Consider the following 8,906-nt stretch of genomic DNA (forward strand, 5'->3'; position numbering starts at 1 on the left):
GTTTTAGATGCATTTCCATCATTAATCAAATTTTTTGATTTGGCCAATTTCTTTTTATTTAATACCATCTTGATCTTATTTTCAGCAACAATGGGCATAAGTGGATCAACGATCATCTTACACTCTAAGTAGTAATAGGCAATAAATGACCATTATTTTTCAAATTTTGAATGGTGTTACTTAGAAGTGTAACTTATTGATGTTAATATAATACAGCGGATATATGACCAAACTGCTACGCAATCTGCTTAATGGCGATGTCATGTGATTCAACATTTTGAGTCATCTCTAAAATATCTATTCTAAACTCCTTAAGGTAGTCTTTCATATTTTCTACCCCTTTATCATTTTTGCAAGCATGTCTTCTATCCTCAAATTGTTCAGATATGCAGCTTGATTCCCTCGGGGAACATAGAGGCTACTTTTATACTTATAAGCATCCTTTCTTCTCTAATCACCATTTCTTCGTCTACTCTTATCTCTCTATCCACATCTATTGTACTTGTTATCTTTATAGTAGTTTTGACCTTGATTCCTTGCCTGGAGTTTCAATTGTCTTGATTAAACCCTTAAACCTTGGCTCAAAAACCCACTACCTTATTGTATAAATACTTAGCCTCCTCCTTGAAATCAAATTCATCATGCCTAGGTGCCTTACTCTGTATACTAACTGTATTCACTTTTTTTGCTCCCGTTGCTGCAAACTCCTTAGTGAACAAGCTAAGCTTAGTCCTCAATTATGTCACCTATTAAGCAACTGAATTATCTAGTGCTTTCTCCTTTGCATATGACCCAATCATCTAAGTACCTTCAGTCATATTTGTATCTTGAGTATGCCAACACCGGTCAGTTTCAGTGATCAAATCTACAATTTTAAAAGCCTAATCCCAATGTAACCTAATAACAACCCTACAAATAATAGTGTCTGCTATATCCTTGTTGTTAGAAATCAAATCTCTATTGAATATCTCCAGTAAATTATAACCAGATATTTTTTGGTTAAGGACATTCTACAACTTTTTATTAAATCTCAACCTGGTCTCATATAATATTTTGAATATATCTGTCTAAAATTATAAATCTCTTCTTTAAACTACATATTCTGGAAGATGGGAAAAATCTATCAAAGAACTGTGTGCTCAACTGATTAAAAGTAGTGATCAATCTATGTGGCAACTCTATTAACCATAATAAAGCATCCCTCTTCAAATAGAAAGAACCATAGTCTAATTGCCTCTTGGTGCACTCTAGGTAGTTTATAGGAATCATAAATCCCTACAAAGTTCATAATAAGTATGTTTGTATTAGCAGTAGCAAGGTCGGTGATTACCCTTTTAGGTTCAGCAACTTATCATAGCACTAATGATGTTAAATTTAGTTCCTATAGGCAATATTGGTGGAATAAAAACACCTATCTTAATCAGATCTAGAAATTCTATCTTGACCTATGCATCATTAAATTGCGGAATACATGGTTGTATAGGTTATTACCCCCTATACCTTATTTTCCTCTCTTGCTCTTCAAGCATGGCCAAATGGTCTACTTCTGTTTATCTAGCCTTGTCTTTCCTAGTTGCCCGACTAATAGCTTTTTGGCATTCTCTATAATCGCCAATTGAGCAGTGGTATACTCCACGGTCTCCTGAAGCTCATAATGATATCTTGGCTCATTTATGACACCTACATCATCAACTCCCTACTTATGAACTTAATTGTGAACTTCCTCATTCACTATCCTTTTATTAGCTCTCAAAGCTCTCTAATGGTCTATATAAAGTGAAATCAGAAGATTTCCTTGTCTCTGAGTGTTGAGCATGCACTGGTGTGCACCCTAGAAACAATAAAAAATAAACGCAAAAAATAGAAATCAATAACCTAACAAACACAGTCAATCAGCTCTATAATCATGTTTTACGGTAATGGCACCAAAATTTTATATCGCGAATGGTACTTATAAATAAAGTATAAAGAGATCGTTGATCAATATAGAACCCAACTCGATTGGAGTCAATCCCAAAGGGAATAGATTGAAATAACTATCAAGATATTTATCTAGGCGATCAGTATATAAGTTTTAGTAAAAAGTGGGTTTGTGAATCAGAATTTCAATAGTAACAGTTATCGATTCATTAGATTTTTAATCAATATGATAGAAGCACTAGGACAACTCCATAGGTTCTTTGTAATTAGTGATCTCACGTGGTTCTTGAAACGCAGAATCAACAAGTTTTGTTCACCCAAACGGCTTTATGCACTTGTTTAAGAAACTATACTTAAGTAAATATTCTCTTCTCCTGAGGTTTGCATTTCTAACCCCGATCTTAGATTTTTGCAATAGCTTTCCCAGATTATTAGCTTAAGCTAATCATTGATGGTTGATATCTGTAACACTTTGTAATTTATTCCCCTTTCCCGTTCTTTACCCCTAATATCATCACAAATAAAGATAAGATGAGTTATAATGTATTCATCTATTAAAAAATAATTAAACTTAAAGAGAAAAAATAATACATGCCCAAACACCCTTTAAGAATCACTTGATACAATGAATACTACTTTGTTAATCCATCATGATTTCTACAATCCTATTTATGGTGATTAGGATATTTTTGCATCAAATTATCATAGCAACTGTACAAAGAAGATGAGGTACATGATCTGCATTTTCAAATTAATAGAAAAATGACTAGTTGTTGAAATCGATTGAGGAATATTATTTGGAGATGAATTTAAGTTTATCTATTAGTTTTCTAAAACTTGATAAAAACTTATAAAATGTCATTGATGGAGCTTAAGATTCAAATTGAAGAGAAATTTGATCACAACATTTATAATTTTTATGGCAAGAATTCAAGTAAGTATGGTGGGTATTGATATAAGACCAAAATTTTTCCTAATAATAAAAAATTATCGAAGAAAATCATTTGGGTTGTCACTGTATTAAGCTTATTCAAGCTTAAATGTGCTTTGATTTGAAAGATTTTGGGTCCACAGTTTATGGTGGTAGAGAGTGCGGGTGAAATTGTTATCAAAGGATTGAGGTGTATTGATTGATTTAACCATCTTGGTAATTTCATAGAGAGTGGTAGTGAAATTTGGTAGCTTTCATGGATGAGCAGTATGTTGCTACGATAAAGAAAAGAAATTAGAGAAATGACATAGAAGTAAAAATAGATATTAATGAAAAAGGTAATAAAAATAAATTTTTAATATCTACTTTTCGTCTTTACTCTCTCCAAGAGAGTGAAATACATTCACTTTTTTACCTAAGCATTCGAGGAGGTAAAAATTAAAGTTTTAAGTCGTTCAAGGAGGTAATAACCTCCGTAAAGTTGAAGTATGTAGTTAAAAATTCAAATATATATTTTGGGGGTGGGGGTGAGGGGTGGGAGCGGGGCTTTGGGCTATTTTATCAAAAAGTAATGGAATAAATAAATCATTAAGTACTCCATACTTGGGCATATTATAAAGGGGTGAAAATCGTGTACACCCTCAAGTTTACTTTAAAAAACAAACTCCGTCTCAATTTTGAAAAATAATCATCCCCCCCTCCCCTTCTTATTCTCTGTAATGCCTATTCTGTCCTTGTCATTTTCAATCCTCCATCTATATAATATTTTTTTAATATTATATGTGATTTCTTTTAATCTATGTATTTAAAGATTTATATTTTAAGTTCATTAACATTGCAAGTAGAATAATCTTTTTATAAGTTCATTGTAAAATCTAATGATATTTTTTCTAATGATTGTTATTTTAATATTACGTGCATTATGTATGTATGTTTTACTAAGTGCATACATATTAAGTATCATTTATCTCTTATGCTCTATTATCTACCTATATAAGCAAATTGTATTTATCATTAATGAAATGTTTTTAAAATTATAATTTCAAATTTATTTACAATATAAATAGATGATTTATTAAGAATTTTTAAGGATTATACTTTTATTTGTATTTAATCTACTTTTGTTTTTCTTGCATCAAAATATGGTTATTATCACATTATACATTTTGTTAATATTACTTCTAGTTTTTTTTTTTATTTTGTTCTTTTGTCTCACTAAAGAATGACATTAACTTGTTTACTCAATTAATATTTCTCATTTTTATTTTTTGGATGATAATAATATTTTTATAGAAAATTATTTATTAATATTATTATACTATATTGATTTTAAGAAAGTAAAAGAAAAATAAAAGTTGACAATGCAAGAGTAAAATAGACATTTAAAAAAGTCAATTAGGAAAAAGGGGAAGAATTATTATTTTTCAAAGTTGAGGGAGAGTTTGATTTTTAAAATAATGTTGGACGTGTAAACTATTATAAAGTGATGAAAATGATAATGAAAGGCAAAATATGAATGTATATTAAGTTGTCTAATTAAGGATATAATTATAATGAGAGGTGAAAAGTTAATAAATTGAATCTAAATATAAAAGAAAGAAGAACTATACTGACACCATAAAACTTATTTATGAAATAGAAAAGAAAGAAAAAAAATTAAAGTCATTTTGAAAGAATTCTTCCATTAACGTTGGGAAGAAGACAAATATAACTATTAAGGAAACAAACTAACCATAAAATGATTTTCTAAAACAAAACTAATAAGCGCAAATTCTCAATCAGTCAACAAAGAAATCCAAAACGTCTTCATGTATTTGTTATAAGATTTTCATTGACCCAACATGAAAAACTTTATAAGCAATATATAGAAGAGAAAATACATAAAGTACCCCTGAACTTGTTTAATTTTTTCAAAAAGACACCTAAACTATACTTCTGACCTATTATCTCATGAATTTTACTTAAACTCTTGTAAATACACCATTTTGACTTAAATTTTACCTTTGCGTGTATATACGCACATCAGACATGTGAATGGTTAAAATTTGACTTAAATTGCTAATTAAAACCTGTCATGTGTTTATTATTTATCAAAAATTTTAAAAATTCCTTCACCATTGATGTCTTCCTCATATTTCTCCAACAAAAATAACTTCATTGATTCAGATTCAAGAAACCAATTCGACAGTAAAATGGGGTCTTCCATCCCTAAGTAACTCTAACTCCAAAGTAAAATGCTTTTGAGATACAATTTATTAATTAAAAAAAAATGATAGTCAACTTAAATTAGTTGATGCAGATGAAACTTATCAAAATATTAATGGCTCCATTGTCTCCTATGTTCAAAGTGATCAGCGTACATTGCTCCTATTCCCCTTCCTCAACATATTCTCCTCACGGAATAAGAGATGTTCCTCTCCATTGATGATAAAAACTTGTTCTCTGCATTCCCAATTGAATAAAATCTTTCTTTTTTGGAATTCAATTTAATAGGGAGAACAATTAAGGCGTACTTTAGCAGAAAATTCAATTTAATACGCAATGATCAACAACAATGGAAGACAAACTATGATAATTTGAAAGTTGCTACAATGGTGGCCGGTGACGCAGTGGACTTATCGAAGTAGTGATTTCTTGTAAATTAGTGTTGAAAAAGTTTGATCTTGAATTGGAGAATGATAAAGAGATTAAAAAAAGGGTAAAAAAGAGATGGTACGTTAGCCATCATTTTTTTCGGTGAGAAGGTATTTTTCAACGATATACTTAAAATGAAAAATTAATTTTTTATTGAAAAAATGCTAATGTGCAGGATCAGTAAAATTGCTTTTAATTCCACTGTTGAAATAGTAATCCAAGATACCAACTTGTTATCGGTGGAATCACATCCTTTCCATCTCCATGATTATAACTTCGTGGTTGGAACTGGTGTTGGAAACTTTAACCCCCCAAAAAAGATCCAGCAAAATACAATTTGATCGATCCTATTGAAAGAAATACTATTGGTGTTCGTTGACATAAGAAGAAAGGAAATGTGAAGAAGAAAGGTAGAAAAAAATTATAAGGCTATAGTTTCTAAAGAACATTTAAATTAATTGACACGTGTCAAATATTGATTGACATGTGATATACATATTTATTGGTGTAACTGGTGTTGGCTGAAAAAGGGGTTATTTACAATGGTTTAAGTAAGATTCGTGGGGTAAGAGGTCGAAAGTATAGTTTAGATGTCTTTTTGAAAAAGTTGGACAAATTCAGGAGGTGCTTTATGTATTTTCTCTATATATAACTATGAAAAAAAAAAAAAAAGGTTAACTGTACATGACATTGCATAAATTCGTCATTTGGCTTTAGGTTTTGTATGTTATTAAATATGGAAAAATAACATAAACATAAACCTTAACTTACCATATTTATACAAATATTTACTCTTATAAACTAATTATAAAAATTTCAACTAATGATATATCTTCATTGGATGTATCGAGAGTTGATTATGTATCTCGACAGATTCAGAATCAAAAAGAATATATCGAGAGTTGATTATGTATCTTTTCAAATGAAAAATATATCTTCATTGGATGTATCGGGAGCTAATTATATATTTCGACAGACTCAAAATTGAGATTTTCAATAATTATGCAAAATGTCAAAATTTTCTATAATTAAACTTTAAATTATTGGGATTTATGTTGTTTCTTCATTAAATATGCATAGATGAATGAAGGCAAAAGGTCATCTCATGAACTTGTATGTTAAGTAAATAATTGAGAGTTATAGACATAAAATGATTGAGATTTATGCATATTACTAATTATTGATACTAATATTAATTAAGAGTAGAAGTTATCACGACGTATAGGGATGAGTCACAAAAATATTTTTTTATAATAAAATAAGTGAAAAAAATAAAAGAAAAGGCCAAAAAAGAGAGAGAATCAAAAAATAAAAATAGTAGTCATTGAGAGATGTCACGTCGCATCTTCTACCTCTGACTATATATATTATTTCCTTCGTTTCTAAAAGAATGACTTACTTTTCTTTTTAGTTTGTTTAAAAAAAAATGACATATTTTCATTTTTAGTTCGTATCAAAAAGAATGACCTCTTTCCTTTTTTGGCAATACTTTAATTTCAACTTTTCACATGACATGTTTAGGACCACAAGATTAAAGAATATTTTGGTACATTTGACATAATTTTAATTTAAGGCCACAAGATTCAAAAGTTTTATTTATTTTTCTAAACTTTCTGCTGAGTCAAAGTAAGTCATTCTTTTTTAAATGGAATTTCTGTCGGAGCAAGGTGGAGGCCAACCCTACTTTGGCAGAATTCTATTGGCTATCACAATTTTTTATTTTGCCTCTTTATATTTTGCTTCCTAGTTGAGGGGTATTTTTTATATTATCCGATTTATGTATTTTAGTAATATTGTACCTAACTGCTTTACATGTTTGTTTCCTTTACCGGACAAAATAGTCAGTCCACTTTGATTGAATTAGTTGTGTCAAAACAAAATATACAACTCTGAAATTGGACCCAATTAAACTTTAGCCTTTAGTTTAGATTGGAAAAATTATAGATTGTACTTTAAATTATAATTACAATAAATAGTAATATTTTTGTAAAATTATAGTTTATAGCAAGAGTAATATTATTTTACTCATTAACTAGACAAGTTCATATTTTACTCTCACTACTTTACATTTTCCTATTTTCACTCCACTGTTTCACCTCCCCAAATATAATCATATCTTTTATCTTTTTTTTTTCATCTTATTTTTTATCATTTTATTTTTTTATTTATTTTATTTTTATTTTTTTATTTTCACTTTATTTTCTCCCTTCTATTTCTCTTCTTTTTTTTTTTTGCTTTTTCATTTTTTTTTAGTTTTTTTCATCTTATATTTTTATCATTTTATTTTTTTATTTTGATTTCTTTTTCTTTCCACTTCATTTTCTCTCTTCTATTTCTCCTTTTTTCCTTTTTCATTTTCTTTTTTCTTTTCTTTCTCATATCTTTTTTTCTTTTTCTATTTTCATTTTGTTCTTCTTTTTTTCTATTTTATTTTATTTTTTTGTTTTATTTTTATACTTCTATTTCTCTCTCTTCCTTTTTTTTCTTTTCCACTTCTCTTTTTTTATTTATTTGTTGTTTTCTTTTTATATTTTTATTTTTTTATTTTTTTATTTTTTTACTCTTCTATCTCTAACTTTTATTTTGAAAAAACAAGTATGTATATCAAATACACATATTTAAAAAACATACAAAATACATAGCCATACAAATCTGGATATGTATTTCAGTACAAAACATACATATGTATTTAAGAAATATATATCATATTTATATTAAACAGTAACAAACATAACTATAATATATATCTTCATATGTATTTGCGAAATACAAAAGTGACTCATATAAAATAAGAATATGCATATTGATTAGGTATTTATTCTATAAATACATATGCGGAGCTATATATATTTTATACGATGGTGGATTTGTCTTTGAACAGTACATACTATGTCATTTTATAGGATAACATATGTACTTATTTGTTTTCTTTTACTGTTTAAGATATGCATCTTGTATTTTTTTATTACCTATATGTATAGGTATATAATTATCATTTTTGTTATAGAAACTTTGTGTCATATATGTTTATATATACATGTGAGTCCGATATGTATTTTTGTAAATACATATACAGATATATATATATATATATGTGTATGTATGTTTTTTATTGTAAATACATATGCAGATCTATATGTCTATTCATTTTGTATATTTTTTGAATATGTATATATGATATAGATAATTGTCTTTTAAAAATAAAAGATAGAGATAAACAAAATAAAAAAATTCAAAAAATAGAAGTGAAAAAGGAAAAAAAAAAAGAAATAGAAATAGAAATTAGATATAGAAGTGTAAAAAGAAAAGCGAAAAATAAATTTTAAAGAAGAAGAAGAAGAAGAAGAAGAAGAAGAAGAAGAAGAAGAAGAAGAAGAAGAAGAAGAAGAAGAGGAAGAGGAAGAGGAAGAGGAAGAGGAAG

Source organism: Capsicum annuum, chromosome 10 (assembly GCF_002878395.1).
Source record: "Capsicum annuum cultivar UCD-10X-F1 chromosome 10, UCD10Xv1.1, whole genome shotgun sequence".
In the NCBI taxonomy this organism is placed as follows: Eukaryota; Viridiplantae; Streptophyta; class Magnoliopsida; order Solanales; family Solanaceae; genus Capsicum; species Capsicum annuum.